The sequence below is a fragment of the Oryctolagus cuniculus genome, chromosome 14 (assembly GCF_964237555.1).
Source record: "Oryctolagus cuniculus chromosome 14, mOryCun1.1, whole genome shotgun sequence".
NCBI classification, from domain to species: Eukaryota; Metazoa; Chordata; class Mammalia; order Lagomorpha; family Leporidae; genus Oryctolagus; species Oryctolagus cuniculus.
In genome coordinates this window covers 37,602,088-37,623,543 of record NC_091445.1, presented here as the reverse complement: position 1 = coordinate 37,623,543, position 21,456 = coordinate 37,602,088, and the positions used below count along the sequence as shown (strand labels likewise).

General features: G+C 51.3%; 1 long non-coding RNA gene across 3 annotated transcripts in view; it reads right to left on the bottom strand.

Moving 5' to 3' along the window:
* Positions 1–18,465, bottom strand: part of LOC103352326 (uncharacterized) — a 35,429-nt gene extending 16,964 nt beyond the window's left edge. For 2 of the 3 annotated variants that reach the window (XR_007914347.2, XR_011382137.1), the window contains exons 1-3: positions 18,382–18,465; positions 15,265–15,346; positions 649–879 (exon numbers count right to left, since the gene is read on the bottom strand). This is a non-coding gene — a long non-coding RNA (uncharacterized lncRNA). Of the gene's footprint in view, positions 1–648; positions 880–12,378; positions 12,474–15,264; positions 15,347–18,381 lie in introns of all 3 variants that reach the window. The other variant, XR_011382138.1, reaches the window with a different exon arrangement.
* Positions 18,466–21,456: the final 2,991 nt, after the last annotated feature.

Sequence of the window (21,456 nt, the reverse complement as noted above, 5' to 3'; positions counted from 1 at the left end):
CCAGTCAGCAACAGCCCCTAATCTGCTTTCTATCTCTCTGGATTTGCCTTTATGGACATTCATGAGAAGGAAATCACACAATGTAGCTGGCTCCTTTCTTTTCTTTTCTTTTCTTTTTTTTTTTTTTTTTTTTTTTTTTTTTTTTTTTACAGGCAGAGTTAGACAGAGAGAGAGATAGAGACAGAAAGGTCTTCCTTCCGTTGGTTCACATCCCAAATGGCCGCTAAGGCTGGCGCACTGTGCCAATCCGAAGCCAGGAGCCAGGTGCTTCTTCCTGGTCTCCCATGGGGTGCAGGGCCCAAGCACTTGGGCCATCCTCCACTGCCTTCCCAGGCCACAGCAGAAAGCTGGACTGGAAGAGGAGCAACTGGGACCAGAACCAGTGCCCCAACCGGGACTAGAACCCGGGGTGCCAGCACCGCAGGCAGAGGATTAGCCTAGTGAGTCATGGCGCCGGCCCTGGCTCCTTTCAATAACATCAAGTTTTCAAGGTCCACCCACATTTTAGCAAAAATCAGTACTTCAGTTCTTTCAATGCTTGAGTCTGAAGTATGGACACACTGCATTTTGTTCATCTGTCCTTCAGTTGACATGTAGGTTTGTTCTACTTTTTGGATATTATCAGTACTACTGCTATCACTCACGTACAAGGCTCTGTGTGAAGATCTGTTTTCAGTTCTGTTGACCTAGAGTGGAACTGCTGGGTCATAGACATAACTTCCCGAAGTTCCGGTCACCTGTGCAGGAGTGTGGGACGAAACGGCCACCGCATTGTCCTTGTTGCCAGGCTCCTGGAGATGAAGCGCATGGCTTAGAGAGTGCTGTGTTTGACAACGAGACCTTGGTACCTTCAGGAGCATGGCTGGGACCACAGGCTCCCTGGGAAGAGGAAATAGAAGGGGAGTTGGCCAATGCACCAAGCCAGAGTAAGATCTTAGAGGGCTTCTCCTGTCCTCTCCTGTCCCTGCAGCCCTGTCCATGTCACGCCATCCATGCATCTGTGACATTCCACTCACTGCTGTCCTTTCCAGAAACACTGGTCAGGTAGTCAGGTAAACAGGTGGGAAGAGTTGATAAAGTTTTTTTTAAGTATTGCCTGGCAATTGTATCTAAGGTATTTGACGAATCCTTTCTCTCTTTTGCAGGTGCTCTGTGGTGAGACTTAGAGAACAGCGAGGCTGGTCCCCAGCTAAGAATCTGTGAGGCCCAGTATCATGCCAGGTTTTCCTCAAGACAACAGACGGTGCTCGCGTGGCTGTGCGTGCACCTTCTGGAAGAATGCACACTGTGGCATTTCTGAACACATCTAGCACTCTCTGCCTGCCTTCTGCAAACAGCCCAACAGGCAGAGAGAAAGCACGTCCTTCTTCTCATCTATTTCTCTTCCTCTGCCTCTTGGTCTATTTTATGCCCATCCCACCAAATCAGTCCTCTAGGTTCTGTGGCTATAGCTCTAAGGGATTCTTACCCTGGAAGCACAGATGCTGAGAATATCCACAGGAGGAGGGTGAAGACTTCTTTTACAGTTTTTATTTATGTGAAAGAGATACAGCTACAAAGAGAGATCTTCCATTCGCTGGCTCACTCCCAAATGTCCACAACAGCCAAGGCTGGGCCTGGCCAAAGCCAGGAGCAGTAAGTGGCAGGGAAAGTACTTGACTGTCACCTGTGGCTTCCCAGGGTGTACATTAGCAGTCAAATGGAATTGGAAGAGGGACTGAGACTCGAGTCTAAGCACTCTAATACAGGACACGGACATCCCAAGCAGTATCTTGGGATGTCCCATCACAAGACTGTTTTTTGTTTGTTTGCTTGTTTTGGTTAAAGTGGAAATGTTGCTACTAGAATTTAATTTTAATGGGGCCAGCACTATTGTGCAGCAGGTTAACGTCCCAGACAGCTCCACTTCCAATCCAGCTCTCTGCTATGGCCTGGGAAAACAAAGAGAAGAGAGCCCAAGTCTTTGGGCCCCTGCACCCACATGGGAGACCTGAAAGAAGCTCCTGGCTCCTGGTTCCTGGCTTCAGATCGGTACAGCTCCAGCCATTGCAGCTGTTGGGTGAGTGAACCAGTGGATGGAAGACCTCTCTCTTCTCTCTCTCTCACTATCTATCTATCTATCTATCTATCTATCTATCTATCTATTTAGCTCAACCTCTCTCTGTAACTCTGTCTTTTGAGTAAATAAAATAAAAATCTTAAAAATAAATAAGTATTTTTAAGAAGAATCTTCCTAACACTAGGCATTATGGCCAACATCTGTATCTTTTTTTTTTTTTTTTTTTTGGACAGGCAGAGTGGACAGTGAGAGAGAGAGACAGAGAGAAAGGTCTTCCTTTACCGTTGGTTCACCCTCCAATGACCGCTGTGGACGGTGCATCGCGCTGATCTGAAGCCAGGAGCCAGGTGCTTCCTCCTGGTCTCCCATGAGGGTGCAGGGCCCAAGCACTTGGGCCATCCTCCACTGCACTCCCGGGCCACAGCAGAGAGCTGGCCTGGAAGAGGGGCAACCGGGACAGAATCCAGCGCCCCGACCAGAACTAGAACCCGGGGTGCCGGCACCGCAGGCAGAGGATTAGCCTACTGAGCCGTGGCACCAGCCAACATCTGTATCTTAACACATGAAATGTGCATTACCCTGCATCTTGAGCCTGCATAGACCCAGCCAGGTGGCAGGGAAGAAGGCCTGTGGCTGGCCCCAGGAAGCCCTGGTTCACTCACCATTTGTCCTTGCCTCCTTCGCGTGACAGGTGTTCTGCTAAGGGAAGGGACATGGAAATGGAAAATGCACTGTTCTCGTTCCCAGAGAGTTGATAGCAGTAGCAGAAATAGGTCAGGTGAGAAAAAGAGCAAAGGTGAAGGTTTCTGAGGGAAGCTAGAGGACAGAGCCGGCACGGTCTCTGCGACACGGTGCACAGGGGTGCCGCTCCCTCTGCTTGGCCAGCCTGGCAGCGCAGGAGAGGCGAGGGCAGTACTTTAGGTCTAGTGAGGCCACGCAGGCCTCTCCTTGCGGCCGCAAACTTCACAGAGTCCCCTCTGTAGGCCAACAGTCCCCACTCCACCAAGACGGCCAAGCCTACCTGGTCCTCACGGGGATTCGTTACTTGAAAACAGAGAGAAGCTAAAGGCTCTGCTCCAGAGATGCTGGGTTTGTCCTGCTTCTTTCAGGAACTGTAGCCTCAGGGAGTTTTCAAATCAAGTGGGTTCCTATAGCTCAGGGTGGGAACGTTCCCCTCGAATTCTAAGGACACTGACACCCCCCACCCCCATTAAATCCTAATGCATTTAACCAAGGAGGGCACGGCAGTAGGGGGGAGGTGGGGAGAGCTGGGAAAGATACTCGATCAGTGGCCCTGCGCTGGGAAGAAGCCGGGCAGGGCTGGAAGGGGGGTCCCAGCGCCTGTGGGCTGGGGGGATTAATTCCACAGGGTACCAGGATACCAGCACATTGTTCAGGTGCTTGTCAAGCACCCTGAAGAATCTCAGCCTTAGGAGGCTCAGCCAACAATGCCGAGAAGGGGCGACCCCTGGGGCCGGGTGCCCGCAGGGAGGGCTTGCCACCCAGCCAGGCTGGTGTCTCTGGGGAGACGTTTTCTAACCTTCGGGGCCCTTCTCCTGAAACCGCTTTGTAAAACTTGACCCTTCGTGGGGCTGCCCTTGGAGGAGAGCAAGGAGTTCCTTCCCCGCCGGCCGAGTGGGTGCAGGCAGCAGGCCTGGAGAGGACCGACCCTGCGAGGCGGGACGGCCCCGCAGCACCGCAGCCGGCGCGCAGAGCTCCCACTGTTAACTCGCGTTTTCCCAAAAATGTGTTTCTGGTTAGTTTAAAGAAGGATAAACAAGATTTAATAGCTGGCCATGAATCACATTTTTTTTTCTCCCTAAACGCTCTTTGGATCCATTCAAACGCCTGTCAGTCTACTTTTGTACAAATAAATAAATCTCCTTTTCTTTTGCGCATTTTTCTCTGTCCTGCATTTCCTAAAACACAATTTGTTTGACGGATGAGTTAAGCAGTTCTGAGGCTTGGCTCTGGCTCTGCAGGCAACTGGGTTGTTTTCTCTTTATAATTCAATGGGACAAGGTTATCACCCTCACAAACACTAACACCTCATGTAGAACCAGAAGCATGCCCCCCACCTCCCAACCCTGCCACAGAAGACGGCGACTGCTGGTGCTGTTGGAGTGTCAGTCGCCATGCGGGAAGGGTCGTGGTGGGCACCTCTCTGCCCTGGGCCCGCCCTGTCGCGTGGTGCCCTCACGCTCAGACACACTGATGGCCCTGCCTATCGGTCCCTGAGCTTGGGGCGCCGCAGCCAAGAACCCGACAGAGATAAACCTCACTAGCGTCCAACGGCAGCACTAACCCAGAGACTATATTCCTGTCTCTGAACTACAAACCACATAATGACAGGCTTTCCGCAAAGACAATGATCTGGGAAATAGTCGAGCTGAAATTCAACCTGTGCCTTTTCAGAAGTAATTGAACTGGAATAAAAGTAAAATGTTCTCCAAACTGACACTGTGCTTGGTTTCATGCCCTCGATTCATCAGAGGCGTGTCTGAAACAATCGCCGAGCTGGTGGAGAAACATAGCAGCTGAGGGTCTTCTTTAAGTCTCTTCTTGCTGACACAGAGGCCCTGTGGTCTTGTCCTAAACAGCCGACAGTCGGTGCTTCTCAGAGCCTGAATGCTGTTGACTAGGACAAAGATCTCAAGACGGGGCAAACCCAAACCCCCAAAGTGGGCTCAGGTTTCTCCTGGTCCTCAGCTGTGTGGTGGGGAAAGACCACCCGAGGCTGGCCCCTGCCAGCCCCTCTCCCCATCCCAGCCAGCCAAGCCCAACTCAAAGCCTTGAAGCAACACAGCACAGCCTGGAAATTGTCCCCTAGGTATCCTGGATTTGTTTCTATCACAGTCCTGTTCATGTCTGCCTCTCGGTACATTTTGTACGGTATTGTAGCAATATTTACAGGGCTATCGTTACCATAGAAACAGAGAGTGTCTCATCCAGTATCCAGCACAGAGCATATTAGAACCAACAACTGACCAGACAAGTGACTGTACTAACGAAAACATGTCAATCAGCTTTCATTAATCATCAGTTTCCTTTCTCAATTTTCATGTGTCAGCCACATAAAATGCAATATATAATTTTTTTGAAGATTTATTTATTTTACTCAAAAGTCAGAGTCACAGAGAGGCAGAGGCAGAGAGAGAGAGAGAGAGAGAGAGAGAGAGGTCTTCCATCTACTGGGTCACTTCCCAGATGGCCACAAACGCTGGAGCTGAGCTGATCCGAAGCCAGGAGCCAGTAGCTTCTTCTGGGTCTCCCATATGGGTACAGGGGCTCAAGGACTTGGGGCATCTTCTAAACTGCTTTTCCAGGCCATAGCAGAGAGCTGGATTGGAAGTGGAGCAGCCTGGACTCAAACCGGCACCCATAGGGAATGCCGGCACTGCAGGCAGTGGCTTTACCCACTACGCCACAGTGCCAGCCCCACAATAAATAATTTTTAAAGTGATACTAGGAACAGGGTTGCTACTAAGTTTTATGAAATTTTATGGGGCTTCATCACTAAATCCACTGGGCCCTGGAGTCTAAATATCCCAGACTGGGAAGCACTGGCCTAGGCCAGGGTTTCTCACATTTAGCATGCACTGGAGTTACCTGAATGCCTCGTCAGAAGAGACTGATGGCTCTATCCCCAGCCATGCCAACCCAGTAGGTTTGGGGGATGCCAACACGGCTTGTCTGGGAATGACACTTGGAGAAACACTGATCGAAGACGTGATGAGTCCGTGCTTCTGCCACCAAATAACCTGGCCATCAATAGCACTTTTATCCCTCTCACAATGCCCCCATGGAGGTGGGAAATGACATTGGCACCTTAGCCACAGGGTGCTGTGGAACAGTCACTGGGGGCATGTGGGGAGTGAACCAGCAGATGGAAGATATCTCTCTCTCTCTCTCTCTCTCTCTCTCTCTCACTCTGCCTTTTAAATAAATAAATAATCTTTTTTTTAAAAAAAAAAAGACCCTATATCTCATATCTATAAAAAAGAAAGATGTACAAAATGCCTTGGATGGGGCCAGTGTTTTGACATAAAAGGTTAAGGCTCTGTCTGTGACACTGGTATCTCATATGGGCCCTAGTTCAAGTCCAGGCTGCTCCACCTCTGATCCAGCTCCCTGCTAATGGTGCCTGGGAAAGCAGCAGAAGATGGCCCAAATCACTGGGCCCCTGCACCCATATGGGAGACCCAGATGAAGCTCATGGCTTCAGCCTGGTCCAACCCTAGCCATTGTGGCCATTTGGGGAGTGAATCAGCAGATGAAAGACCTCTCTCTCTCTCTCCTCTCTCTGTGTGTGTCTCTCCCTCTCTCTGTAATTCTTTCAAAAATAAATAAATATTTTAAAAACATACAAATCACCTTGGAAAATCACAAGTGTTGTAGAAATGTGGACTTTCTGATCTCTTTGCTTTTTCCAATCCCAACCAAATCAACCCTAACTTGGTACTGGGGCTTTTCCTACTGGTGTCTTCCTTGTTGAACTTCTTAGTGTAGACTCATTGATGTCAATTTATAAACACAAGTCCCTGGGTCAGCAAATGTGGAAACTGGCTGGAAAGTTCCACGTTCAGAGGTTTTCATCCTGGAGGATTTGCTGCTCCTTGTGCCAAACGGATACAGCAGGGCTGGCGCCTGCTCAGGATCTGTGCGTGGTCCCTACCCACCGATGCCGCAACCACCAGGGTTGTTTCCTGGGGATCTGTGCACTCCCAGGACCTGGCTGCTGGCAGCCCCAACTCCAACATTAATCAACTTGACATCTGGAACCAACCTGAGACACCCCAGCTGATTGCCACAGATGCCGTTAACTTTCAGCTGTCAGCAGAGAGGATTCAGTTTAGGGTGCCAGATCTCTACCGTGCAATCTGCATGGAAGGCCAGGCACAGTATCACAGACAGGCTGAATAATCTGAGAGTGTGGGCGAGACAAAAATTTGCCTCAGTAATCTGTCAATTCAAACCTACCCCAGAAAGTATTTTGCTTGCAGCAGCAAAATTACTGTGGTTGGGTAGACCTGGCTAGATGATGTTCTCCATAGCCATGGAATGCGTATTTTGCCCATTTTTTGCAAATTGCAGTCCTCCTGGAGCTACCTAGATAGCAAGAGCAGCTGCTAGTTTTGAGCCCCGTCAGTATGTCCTCGGTCTCTGTGGCCAAGACTCCATCCTTCAGCAGGGCTGGGAAAGATGTCAAAACCTCTGCTCAGGTAGTTCCACGGAGGGCCTGGGCACGGCTTCATGACCGACAGCGTACATGGGACTGGGCCGATGGGTTCAATGTCACTGACATCCCTTTACGATTTTAGCATTCCGCGCATTCTACTACAGCAAATGAGGCCGGGACATGATCCAGAAGGGTTGCCAGTTGGAAATTGCTCTGGGATGTGTGAGGATGAAGCAGGCAGTATGGAATCAAACTTCTCCCCATCAAGGGAAAAAAAAGAAAGATCCGTAGACAACCTTGTAAATCAGCCAGGAGACAAATGTCTGCCGGGATTGTCACCCCCCATTTCACGGCATGGATTTCCCAAAGCTCCAAACCATAAGGAACCCAAAGCCGAGCGGAAGGGGGTGTTGACCTCCCAAGTTCCCTGATTGAATTTTCCTCTCTGAACATACGCAGCCCATAATTACAACATTCACCAGCCATACACACAATTTAAACACTGTACATGTGTGGAGAGGCTTGCGCTGAGATACGGTTTCAATAAAAACAGACCTTCTGCACTGATTAGAACGTGTAAAGAGGAAATCTGTTTATCCCACAACCTACTCAAAACTTGTGTTGGCAGCAACACCCTTGGTTAATAAATGTCAATCGTGAAGCTACGCGGAGGTACGAATTAACTTCTCACAACGTGGAGATTCAGAGCGCAGCCTAAAACCGCGCGTCCAACCCATTCTCCTCTGCCCAGCTGTGCGCAGGCCCTTGCCTGAATCCCAGACTAGTGAAAGGGGCAGGTTGAACGTCCTCCCCCCTCGGCTGCAGTCAAGTCCACCCCAAAAAAGGAGAGGTGGGTTTAGAGGAAACTTCAGAATGCCACACTATTTGGGGGATGCATTAGTAGCTATCCCCCATGTCTTGGAATAGCAGTGCTATCATTCTGGACCCATAGCATTCTGAATGATATTGAATTAGCTAAAGACCATTGGTGCATTTATATTTTTTTGGTACTCCACTTTTCACTTACTGTTGAGTCTATAAAAATCAAGTCAAGCATTGCTCCATAGAGTCCCGCTGATCCGTTAGACCCGCAGCAGCCCAGTGCCCAACCTCCTGGGAGACAATGGGACTCAGGACCCTTGGCCACACTCAAGAGCGAGAAGGGGGAGGAAGACACAAGTAGTGGAGCTGAGGAGGGTGAAATATTTTGAGTGGAACATGGAGGCTACCCAACGGGAGAGTGCGGGTGTGGTGTGGGACAGCCTGACCCGTGGTAGTGGTGAGAGTCGCCGGCAGTTGCCCAGGTACTGTGCGGACTTGTCCTGCACACTGGCTGTGGAGCACTCTCCACCTACAGGGATGGAGGGGAAAGGGAGAGGCTGCTTGCCTGCAATAACAATAAAAACAACCATCATAGTGAAGTTGTGCTACATGCTGGCCACTGCGCTAGGCACAGCACATCGACTGATTCATTCAATCATAGCAGCCACTGCGCTTGAAAGAAGGAGTTGTTACAGGCAAAGACACGGAGAGCTGGTCCCCCAATCTGAAAGTGGTGAGGGCAGACTCGGGCAGCTCGCATGGAGGCAGGTGCTCCGGTCCGATTATTTGTTGTCTCTGAGGCATAGTTCCAAGCACTCACCTGTTCAGTACTCACTACAGTGCTGTGTGGTGGGCTCCATTACTCCAGATCTTGCAGATGGGAGTGTCACGGGGAGGAAGGGCCCAGGCAGGCAGGCCCGAACTCTTCCCCGTAACTGTCACTCCATACTCCCTTCTGCACACCTGGTGCAGTCAGCTCAGCACACTTGTGTCCCCCTCCCTTTTCTTCCACCCCTTTACATGTTCACTCCAGGCTCTTCCAGGACTCCTGTTACATCCTTTTTGTTTGTTTTTATTTGCATGCCACTGTGCAGCCAGAGGGGGTGCAACATGAGGTCCTAGGGCCACAGGGTTATTGGGTTGTTCCCTTGGTTACAACTCACATCTGGTAAAGGCTGTGCGCACCCAAGATAGGGAGAGCTTAGGCAATTCTTTTTGATGATTCAGACTCCAGAAAAACTCCAGGTAGCAGGAGGCCTATTTATAGAGCATTTTTAATTTGTGAAATCAATGCTTTTGTCCATGTTATTTCATTTTTTCAAGATTTATTTTTTATTTATTTATTGACAGGCAGAATATGAGAGAGAGAGAGAGAGAGGGAGGGAGAGAGAAATATCTTACATCTGTGAGTTCACTCTCCAAATGCCTGCAATGGCCAACTAGGTCAGGCCCAAGGTTGGAGCCCAGAGCTCCACCCGGGTCTCCCACGAGGGCAGCAGAGGCACAACAACTCCGACCATTACCTGCTATCTTCCGAGGTGCATTAGCAGGGAGTTGGATTGGAACTAGAGCAGCTGGGACTTGAACCAGTGCTCCAATATGGGACACCAGCGTCACAGCAGAGGCCTCACCCACTGCACCACCACACTGGCACCACACCCATGTTATATAATCCTCAGAGTGACTCAGTGAAGCAGCCAGCAGGGGCTCTGATTTTAGTGGAGAAAATACTTAAGGCTCAAGAAAAACCAATTGGGGCCAACAATGTGGCATAGCAGATAAAGCCTCCACCTGCAGCACCGGCATCCCCTATGGGCACCAGTTCTAGTCCCAGCTGCTCCTCTTCTGATCCAGCTCTCTGCTATGGCCTGGGAAAAGCAGTAGAAGATGCCCAAGTCTTTGGACCCTTGCACTCGCATGGGAGACCCCAAAGAATTTCCTGGATCCTGGCTTCAGATTCCCAGTTTGGCCACTATGGTCATTTGGGGAGTGTACCAGCGGATGGAAGACTCTCTCTCTCTCTCTCTCTCTCTCTCTCTGCCTCTCTGTAACTCTACCTTTCAAATAAATAAATAAATCTTTAAAAAAAAGAAAGAAAGCCAATTGATCTGCCCAAGTCACACATTCAGTAAAGGGCACAGCTGGGCCTCAAATCCATGTCTATACAGTGATGCCACCACGCACACACCCATCTTTACAAATAACAGCAACTCGAAACAAAACGACTCTGACCGCAGCTTGTGGAGCAAGAGGGGTTATTAGCTCAAGGAGGCTTCCTCCAGCCAGGCCCACAGCTGCCTGGTGGGGCGGTCAGGCTGCACCCTGCTTTGCTCCCAGTGAGATCTGTTTCCAGGCTCCACCCCAATGTGCGTGTGGAGGGGGTGGGGGCTGGAAGCAGAGGGGGCTCCATACGGGCCCTCCTCTGTAAATGCCATTCCTGGCGCTCTCCTGAGAGCCCTGGATAGCTGACCTTTCAAGCACGATGAAAGATGGCTCTTTCTGGCTTCTTTTCCCCAGATAGTTGAGGGAATGTTGTTCTGGGCGGCTGCTCAGTAGGTTTGTGTGTGCCGCCGCTGTGATGTTTTTTGCTATAGCGCTATTACCATATTTTGGAACGTTTTCCGAGCCATTGCCCAGGCATCCAGGGATGACTACTAAACTGAAGGGGGCATTTCTATAAATCCCCCAAATACATAAAGACATAAAGGCGGCTAGCAAGAAGGGCACAGGGAACTCAACCAAAGACAGAACTTGAAAGTGATCTTCAGAATCTAAAGTGATTTTCATGCGTGAAAAGAGTGCACAGAATAAAAATTCTGTACATTTTAAGGAACAAATAGTTCTATGTGAATGATAGGCTAAATGCTGCATTTATATGTATCCAAATGGAGGAAATACAGGCAAGAGTTGGAGCATGGGCAGGAGAGAGGGTAGGGTGGGAAGTATCACTATGTTCCTAACTCAGCATATATGAAATACATGAGACTTGTATACCTTAAATAAAAATATTTTAAAAAGAAATACATAGAATCAAGTACATGTGCATTGGCTATAACTATAATATCTTAAATAAGACACAATGTGTCATTATTTTTCTAGAATTAAAACACAAATAAAAGGGTCTGGTGTGGTGGCACTGACATCAGGTTAAGCCTCTGCCTGTAACGCTGCTGTCCCATGTCAGAGCACCGGTTCAACTCCCAGATGCTCCATTTCCTATCCAGCTCCCCATTGATGCACCCTGGGAAGGCAACAGGTGGTAGACCAAGTAATAGGACCCCTGCCCACCCACATGGGAGACCCAGATGAAGTTCCAGGCTCCTGGCTTCAGCATGGCCCAGCCCTAGCTGTTGTAGCCATTTGGGGAGTGAACCAGTAGATGGAAGATCTCTCCCTGTCTATCCCTCTCACTCTGTCATTCAAATAAATAAATAAGTAAATAATTTTAAAATGCATAATGTTGTGTCCAGCATTGTGCATAGCAGGTAAATCCACTGTCTGGAATGTCAACATCTCATATGGGCACTGGTCATGTCCTGGCTGCTCCACTTCTGATCTGGCTTCCTGCTATTGGCCTAGGGAAAGTGTGGAAAATGGCCCAAGTGGCAGATCCAGGTGAAGCGCCTGGTTCCTAGCTCCTGGCTTTGGCCCGGCCCAGTGTTGGATGTTGCAGTCATCTGGGGAGTGAACTGATGGATGGAAGATCTCTCTCTCTCTCTCTAGAACCTTCCCAAAATAAAAAATCCTTTTAAAAATGCTTAAATTTTGAAGTTACCTTTAAAAAAAACTACTCCTTTTGTTCTTTGTTGTTTAGTATCTACGACCTGCCCCTTACCTGAAGGCTACTCAGCATACGGGGTCAGAACTAGAACCTGCCAGGAACCAGCGGCAGCTGGAACCTCTAGATCACCTGCCCAGCCCGGCGGCCCTCCTCCCCCACCCCCACCCACTGCCTGGACAGGAGTATGGCCTTTACTAGCTGGAGGCCTCACTGACCACACGTAAACCTGAGGCTCCCAGTCACCCCCTGAAAACTCATTAAGGCGATTTCTCCAAAGGGAAGAAACTGACAAGTCTGTGTGCTGGGCAGAATCTCAGTGGACAAATAAATGAACACATATATGGAGAAAATTTAAATTTGGTGTTAATCATTACAGTTATTGAAAAGTTGAAAAGTCAACTGCTTGTCAGTTGAGAGATGGACAAATCTTTCAAATGTGTATTTTGCTTCAAATATTTTAGGAGCAGGTAGAACCTTTGATCTTTGTACAGTAGGGGGACAGGGAGCTGGCCTTGGGAGGGCCAAGCCCTCGCTCACCTGTCAGGCTTCTCTGGGCTCTTCCATGCTACCCCAACAGTAGTGCTGGCCTGGGCCTCATTCTTAGCTCATGATGGATGATGAGGGTTATAGATCTTGGGCAAAATATGAAGCAGGCAGATTTCAGGCCAAGGGAACTTAACCTAGTGGTTTAAATGGCAAAGCAGATAGTTCCCGTGAGCTGTCCCCCCAATTCCCCCTATGATTCAGGGAGTGGGATCCCACCAAGAGGTGCTCAAAGAGCAAGTCCTTTGCCAACAACAGAAACGACAAGACCATGAGCACCTATGGAGAATTCGGTTCTCTGTGTGTGTGGTCTGCAAAGTCAACTCAAACAGGACCTGTGTTGGGAGTGGGGGTGGGCATGTAGACTCAAAACAGTACCCGTATCCCCATTTGTCGCTAACACTCTGGAATAACAGAGCCATTTTTCCCAAGCAGAAAGAACTATTTCCTTTCAAACACCAGCCAGGTAAAAATGGTCTCAGACTCAATTGGAAACGCAGCAGCTGTTCCGCTGCGATTATTCCTCTAATCACATTCAAAATTTCAAGTACTTTCTGCAAATTACTCCCAAGCAATTAAGCCTTTGCGATTCGCCCTGTGATGGGGGCCGACTCGTTGGGCCATGTTTGTCCTGGAACAGCTGCTGGGATCCTTTCGGTGGGGGAGAGAGGCATGTGAATCTTGAGCTCATAATCCAGTTAGTTCATTTCCCCCGGAGCCCCTCTGGGCACTGTGCTGATGCAAACGGCACTTCGCACAGCTCTGGGTCAATGGCCAGAAAATGGAGCTGTCGCCTCCCCACAGGTGGAGGGCTATCCCGATGATCCACTGCCAACACTGTGACTTCCAGACTGCACGTAGGCACAGGGAAGACCAGGAACAGCGCAAGAGCTGAGCGAGCCCATCCCGCTGCTGGCTGCCTGGTGGCCCGAACACCACGCAGGTAACCTGGAGAACACTCTGGTACCTGTGCCTGTCCTCATTCTCTTAACTGCACTGTCCTGAAGCCAGCGGCCCCCCAACTCTTCTCCCTTAGCAACACCAGGCAGGCCCTTCCTCCTCCCTCATGAATATTCTAAATCTTCTAAGTCCCTTTCCCCGCGTGAATCAGAGGCTTCTGCAAAGAAGGAAATGCAGTTCTGAGGCCTTCATTACTGCTAGGATAGTGTTGAGCAAACAGCAGTCTCTCAAAAACAAATCTATGAGGCCGGCGCTGTGCCATAGCTGGTAAAGCGGCCGCCTGCAGTGCCAGGATCCAATATAGGCACCAGTTCGTATCCGGGCTGCTCATCTTCCAATCCAGCTCTCTGTTGTGGCCTGGGAAAGCAGTGGAAGATGGCCCAAGGACTTAGGCCCCTGCACTTGGGTAGGAGACCTAGCTCCTGGCTCCTGGCTTCAGATTGGCACAGCTCCGGCCATTGTGGCCAATTGGGGGAGTGAATCAGTGGATGGAAGACCTTTCTCTTTCTCTTTAAAAAAAAAATCTATGCTTAACATGGAGTTGGTCCTCTGTATATAAAATCAAACTAAAAATGAACCATAATGAAGAAGGGGATGGGAGAGGGAGAAGGAGGTGGGATGGAAGTTGAGGTGGGAGGGTATGGGGGAAAGAACCACTATATTCCTAAGGTTGTATCTATGAAAAAATGCATTCACTAAATAAAAACTTTAAAAAAAAATCATGTGGAGCTGGCCTCATGCAACAGTAGGGTAAGCGGCCACTTGCAATGTCAGCATCCCATAGGGAGCAATGGTTGGAGTGCCATCTGTTCCACTTCTGAGTCTGCTCCCTGCTAATGTTCTGGGACAGCAGCGAAAAGGGTCCTGGCCATTGGGAGCCATTTGGGGAGGGGACAAGCAAATGGAAGATCTCTCTTTCTGTCTCCCCCTCTCTCTGACACCATGTCTTTCAAATAAATAAACTAAAAAAAAATTTTTTTTAATTGTGTGAGTTATCTCATAGGGGCAGGTTACAGTCAGCTGGATAAAAGGACAAAAGACAACAAACACCAGGAATGACAGGCAAAATCCGCCTCCACTAAGAGACCCCGATAAAGTAAACCTGTTTTTATGAATGGTGCAGACAGGTAAGCACCATCCTCTGAGATCATCCTGTGGCCCCTCCTCAAGGTTTGTGAGGGTACAGAGGAGAATCCTGGCCTTAAAACCCTGGCTCCAGGGCTATGACATAGAGAGAGGGTAAAGCCACCGCCTGCAGTGCCGGCATCTCATACTGGTTCCTGTCCCGGCTGCTCCAATCCTATCCAGCTCTCTGCTATGGCCTGGGAAAGCAGTAGAATAGATGGCCTAAGTCCTTGGGTCCCTGCACCCACATGGGAGACTTGGAAGAAGCTCCTGGCTCCTGGCTTCGAATCGGCCCAGCTCTGTGGATTTGTTTGGTTTTTAACAGGCAGTACTGAAAAAGCCTCAGAATCCAAAGCCCTAAGAGCTGGAGAGATGGCCCCATATAATTCAGATCCATACCTATGCAAATCTCTAACTTCCTGCTCCTTTGGGGGGAGTGGGGGTGGCAGTGAGTTTGAGGGGTGAGGTATGCCAGAGGTATGTCTCCCCCCCCCCGAATATTTTGTTTTGTTTTGTTTTTTAATTGCTCCTTGCCAAACCTACTTAAGTCAAAGGAAGGAAGGAATGGGGGTGGGGGGAGCGGGAGGCAGTCAGGGCTGGCCAGCTGGGCAGCTGGGGGCAGAGGGCTTGGGAAAGGTGGGCACCGTGTGTGGGAACACGGTCCTGGGGAGACCCTCACCTTCCCACATTGTCCCCGGGGTCAGTGTCTACCTGTTCAAGGGCCATCAGCAAGGGCAGCGAAAATGGTTTCTATTTTTGGTAGAGAGCTTTAGATGAGCAACTGAAGAGGCTCACCTTGCACCTTCCCCAAGACAGCCCTGGTCACCTACTGGCCTGGGAGTCCCCCGTTGTCTCTCCTCTTCCAACTTTCCCTCCCCTACGAAGAAACAGCAAGTCAGTGTGGAATGCGGGGCCCGCGGGCCCTGGTGGGGCCACAGGCGGCACAGTTGCCAGATTCAGGCTCACATGCTTTTTTCAGGCCTCAATCCTTGAGCCAAAGAAGCCCTCCCTTGCCTCATACGCAATTCGCCCCAGCCGGGAGAAGCCGGGCGTGGGAGGCCAGCCTGCCACCCGCCCGAGGCTTTTCACCGCCGGCGTGGATGCAGTAACACCCGCAAAATCAGCATTTGCACACTTGCCAGGGGCTGATTACAGGGCTCTCAGCCAGGGCGGCCAGCGCGATTTCGGAGCAATTTCTCCGATTACGCGGCCCGGCGGAGCGCCCTGGGAGCGCCGAGCCCTGCGCAGCCGCCTCGCACCCCCGAGCTTCGCACCCTCTGCCGGCCCGGGCCGGCGCGCGAGGCCGGTCAAGACCACCCTAGGGCCCACCAGCCCCTCATCGGGCCGGCTTTCCACCCTCGGCTGCCCCGTCTGTCTCCGCGGTCCCGTCCCTTGGGCCGACGACCTGGCTTCGCGGGAGTACGAACTGCATGCCGCCCGTGCGCCCGCTTGCATCCTCCACCTGTGAAACACGCCTCCCGCCCACTCCCTGGCGAGTTCTCGCGACCCGTTTCTCGAAGATCCGGATACCCCGCAGGGGGTGGTGGTGCGGAGAGAGGAGACGCACATGCCCACATGCCGGGTCTGCGGGCCGCCCAGGGTCAGCTCGACTCCCTACGAGGGCAGAAGGCGCAGAGGCTTTGCTCCCTAGGGAGCTCACTTGCTCCCGGGCCGCGCTTCAGCGTCTCTGGCCGTGGTTTACAGACAGTTGTGATAACCCAGGATGGCCGTGTCCCTCGCAGGGTGCATGGCGAGTTGAGTCAACGCGCCCTGACGGACCTAATGGAGGGCTATTGGCAGCGCGCAGCCGCGCCGGGCCGCAGCCCTAGTTCAAGGCGAAATTGCTGCGCTTGTAAACCAGCTTCTCCGACAGACGGGTAAACACAGACTCGTTTGAACCGCGAGATGAAAACAGATGGCGTATCGCAAAGTTTCTCCCAATAAGGCCGACTTCTGGGCCAATTACACGTGGTTAGCTCTGAAGGGCAGAGGAAATGGTTTTCTTTGCTGCTCAATGTCACAAAAGTCACCTAAAGGCCCAGGGCGAGGCCGCTCTGTTTTGTTGCGAAACTTGCTAAAATTAATCTGCGCTGTGAAAAAGCAGACCCCGCGCCCACTCCCCCCGCCCCAGGCTCTCCGCGCCGCCAGGTTCCAGGCGTTTGGGCTGCCGGGGGCGCGGGGGTGGGGGGGGCACGACGCCTTCCTGGTCGGACCGCACCGGTCCACGACCCCAGCGGCACTCTCCAGCTTGAGCAGGGACCCTGGTACGCGCTGGGGGACTCGGGCCCGCCGTCCATCACCCGAGTGGGCCGAGGCAGCCCCTACGCGCCGCAGCTCCCGGACCCGCCCAGGGGTGCGCGCCCCTTCCCGCCTAGAAGACGGACCCTGTCCCGGCCACGGGAGCAGGGCCGCACCACCCGCTTAAAGAGCCAGCTGGGCCGAGTACCGCCGCCGGCGCCTGGGCCGCAGACTAGCGACCGAATCCCCAGCGGGAAGGCAGGCAGTAATGCTGCGGGGACGCCAGGCTGGGCTCGACCGCGGGGCCACGCTCTGCACTCGGGCCTCTTCTCCGAGGCCAGGAAGGCACTGCGCTGGGGAACGCGCAGCCAGGCGACTCGAGAGGAGGCCGTGGGCAGGGCAGGGACGAACACCGGTGATGGAGGGCTAAGGCGGGAGGCCTCGGACGGCAGCCCCACCCGCCTGGGCCCCTCTCCGCTAGAGTCGGGGAGAAAGGGCCGGCTCCCGAGCTCCGGTCGGTGGCCAGGGATCCTCGCGCTCTCGGACTCCCGGAAGGCGTGCTGGCGGGGCCGCTGGGCGGGAGGCCGTCGGGCAGGAGGAAGCAGCCCGGCCGCGCCACTCCGCGCCTGGGAGCCGCGTGCAGGGTTCAGCCGTGTTTCGGTTGCCCTCTGACCCGACCCCGGGCGCACAAAGGACTCCCGGGTGCGCCGCCGTGGCCCAGCCTTCCAGTCGCTGCCAAATTAATGAGCCCACGTCAGGTTGGGTTTACAGCTCGGCCGGGAAGCAGCCGAGTGGAAAACGAGCCCGGGGCCGCTCGGGAGGCTGCGCGCGTCCCCCGCCGCCCCGAGGAAGTCAGGGCCCGGGCGTTGCTCCCATGTAGTTGTCGCCCCCCAGGGACTGGGGAGCCCTGCTGGTCTGTGCAGTATGTCCGTCCTGCTTGATGGGAACCACGCAGCCTGCACACTGAACGTGCCAGCAGCATCACGGTCCGCGCACTGGCGGGGTTGGCGGCCCCTGGGGAACCTTGCCTTGAGCCCCCTGGCTCCGGGGGGCTGTGATTGTGTGCTGGAATGGGGAGAGCAGAGAGTGGCTTGCTCCTTCCAGGCCAGGGCTGGACAGAGGACGCCTAGGGGAGACGTCTGCACTCTGCCGTGGTGCCAGGTGTGAACGCCGAAGGTAAGTTGAGATAGCGCCGGATGTGTGTTCCAAGAGTCGCCAGCTCCTGGGTGCTGGAGTCCCACAGCGTGGGTCCCGTGCTGACAGCTTCCCTTTCCCGCCGCCCTTTAAACACTGTGGGGAGTTTGGGTTAAGAAACGTGACTGAATCTGCAGCTCATAAGGCTTACAGCTTTGATTTCTATTAATCCGTGCAGAGTTTTCAAATGTATCGAAAGAAAGCACTTCCATGTAACGGCTCCCAGAGCGGCCGAAGAGGAGGGCTGGGAAGAAGCCCTCTCTCCCTGCAGCTTTGTCTGCTGTGAGAGCCCACGAGGTTAAGACTGGGCGGCCCCGGGTGACTATTGACTCTCAACCAAGTGTCACTGTGGCATCGTCCTCACCTTTGATCCCAGGGCCACTGCCTTTCAGAAGTGGAGGGCCTGGCTCCTGACCCCTGTTCTTTGGGGACCTAAGGACAACACTGGGTCACCTCTCATAAGCCCCCTTCCTTACTCACCTGCAGCCCTGGTCTAGATCCCACAGGCTCCCTCCTGGCCTCCCTAGGGCACCTCCAGCCTGGGGTGGCCCTGGCTGAGCCCACCCCCTCCTCAAAAATCTCAGTGTACTTGGGAGGTCAAGTTGCCTTTATGACGTCACCCAGGCGTTACCTTTAAAAGCTGTTCAGATCGTCCAAGTGCCTGTGGATAAACTAATCATCTGTTTAGGTAAACAGTTTATCTCCCTAGCTAAATGTGAAGCCCCTTGGGGACAATGACTAGGATGAATTATCTGTGTTGTTTCTTCCAGCGCAGGACAGGGTCAAGAAGTGTTATCTGTGTTGATTCCACAGCTAATTTGAGTTAACACAGTGTTCCCTAAAATGCTAATAGCTAGAGTAGTGTTGGGGGGAGGTACCAGCTCTTCCTTGGTCATAAATTCCTGCTTTGTTGTAAATTATGTCAATAGACTTGTTTTTCTTCTGAAACCAAATTGAGAGAGCGGAGGCGTGGGAGGCTGGGGGGGAGGGTGAAGGGCCAATGCCAAGGACAAGTTTCACCTAATATTGTGGCTAAGAACTCACAGTCATCACTCTCTGGCTGTACATTTCCGAGCAGATTTTTGTGTTTTGTTTTGTTTTGTTTTGTTTTGTTTGACAGGCAGAGTGGACAGTGAGAGAGACAGAGAGAAAGGTCTTCCGTTTGCCGTTGGTTCACCCTCCAATGGCCGCTGCGGCCGGCGCATCGCGCTGATCCGAAGCCAGGAGCCAGGAGCCAGGTGCTTCTGCTGGGCTCCCATGGGGGTGCAGGGCCCAAGCACTTGGGCCATCCTCCACTGCACTCCTGGGCCACAGCAGAGAGCTGGCCTGGAAGAGGGGCAACCGAGACAGAATCTGGCACCTGGACCAGGACTAGAACCCGGTGTGCCAGCGCTGCAGGCGGAGGATTAGCCTATTGAACTGTGGCACCGGCCCCAAGGACTCGTACTACAGAGTTGTGAGGGTTAAATAAAATAGCAGGCACTTCTTTATTTTTTATTTATTTAAAAAGCAGAATTACAGAGACAGAGGGAGAGACATAGAAAGAGAAACAGAGAGATCTTCCGTACCCTGGTTCACTCCCCAAATGGCCGCAACAGCTGAGGCTGGGCCAGACCGAATCTGCAACCCAGGAGCTTCTTCCCAGACTCCCACTTCAATGCAGGGGTGCAAGCACTTGGGCCATCTTCTGCTGCTTTTCCAAGCACATTAGCAGAGAGCTGGATTGGAAGTGGAACAGCCAGATCTCGAACTGGCACCCCATGGGATGCTGGTGTCACAGGGGGCAGTTAACCTGCTATGCCACAGTGCCAGTCCTGATAAGAGGCATTTAGTAAATGTTAGCAATAGTTGCTTTTTTCCTGGGTACCATATCATAATGTAAGGCCTATGGCTTTCCTGCCTGCTCTAATATTACAGCTTACCTGCAGTGTGATGGGGGAAAGTGCTATTTTTTTTTTCACTTAAGTGTGAGAAAGTGATGAAGAATAACCAGATATTTTAAAGAAAACTTTAAAAAACAAACATGGAAAAATAGTAACTGGGATTCCTCCCAGAGGAAATTTCAAAGATATGCATACATACACCCACATGTATGGAAACAAACTCTCTACATGAAGTATCTGGGGAAATGAGGAAAGGGGTTGCGTTCATGAAGTAAAAGGATGATCTAAAAGAGAAATAAGGAACAAGAAAGAAATTTTGGAAAGTAGAAATAAGGCAGCAGAAATAAATGCCATAAATGAATTTACAAAGTTGAGCACATATCTCAGAAAAGAATAAAAAAAGAGGGAAATAGATAAGAAAACTGGAAGATCAGAACAAGTGATCTAACATTCAAATTGAATTCCAAGAAAAAGGTAGTGATAAAAAGAGGAAAATATTTCAAGAACACAGCACAAGAATTTCCCAGGATTTATTGGGCTGAGTCCTCAGACCAGAAGGGCCAACTAGGTGCCCAACACACAGAATGAAAAGTGACTTGCATTGAAGCACATGATCAAGGACCAGTGTGGTTGTGTGGTGGACTAAGCCTCGGCCTGTGACACCAGCATCCCATATTGGTCAACTATCAGCTGCTCCAATTCCAAGCCCGCTTCCTGCTAATGTACCTGGAAAGCAGCAGATGATGGCCCAACTTCTTTGGCCCTGCCACTCATATGGGAGACCCAGATAGAGTTCCTGGCTCTTGTCTTTGGGCTGGTCCAGCCCCGACAGTTGCAACATTTGGGGAGTGAACCAAAGGATGGAAGATATCTCTCTCTCTCTCCCTCCCTCCCTTCCTCCTTCCCTCTTCTCTCTCTTTCTGTCATACTGTCTTTCAAATTAATAAATCCTTTTAAAAAAAAGCACATAGTAATCATGAAATTTCAGAAACTTCTCCTAAACCCTTCAAGAAAGCCAGGAGTTAGAATAGCATTGGACTTCTCAAAAATAACACAGGAAGTGAAAAGAAAATAGACCAGTGCCTTTACATTCTAAGGAAGAACAATTTCCAGTCTAGAATTTCATATCCAGCTATGCTATCCAGCAGTGTGCAGAGAGAAAAAAGACATTTTCAGTCAAGAAGAATTCTCAAAATTTTCCTTCGATGTATCTACAGGACACTGCTGCTTACCCTCCCTTCCTTCTTACTAATGTTTTTCAGGCATCACACAGCTATGTGTCTTCAGGAAGCCAAGTTTCTCCCCAACTACAAGGAAACAGCTTTGATTAAGCAAAGAACTGACAATTCCCTACCCCTTGACAATGACTGGCTTAGAAATGACTTGTAGAATGAGTACAATTAAGATCAGTTAAGTCTGGGGAAAGTCTACTAGAGTTATGGAGTGATTTTTCTCCCCCTTTAAAAAGGGGTAAAAGGAAAGGACTTGTTCTTTCTGTGTTTGGAAAGTAGTTCTGTGAGGACTCGATGCTTCAAGTTGCTGCAGTTAGCTTCCCACCCCGGGGAGAGAATCCAAGGATGGCAGAGGAGAACAATGATAAAAACCCAGGGAACCACTACAGGAATCAAATTTGAGAGTGGCCTGCAGCCAGACTTCTGATTATGTGAGTGCC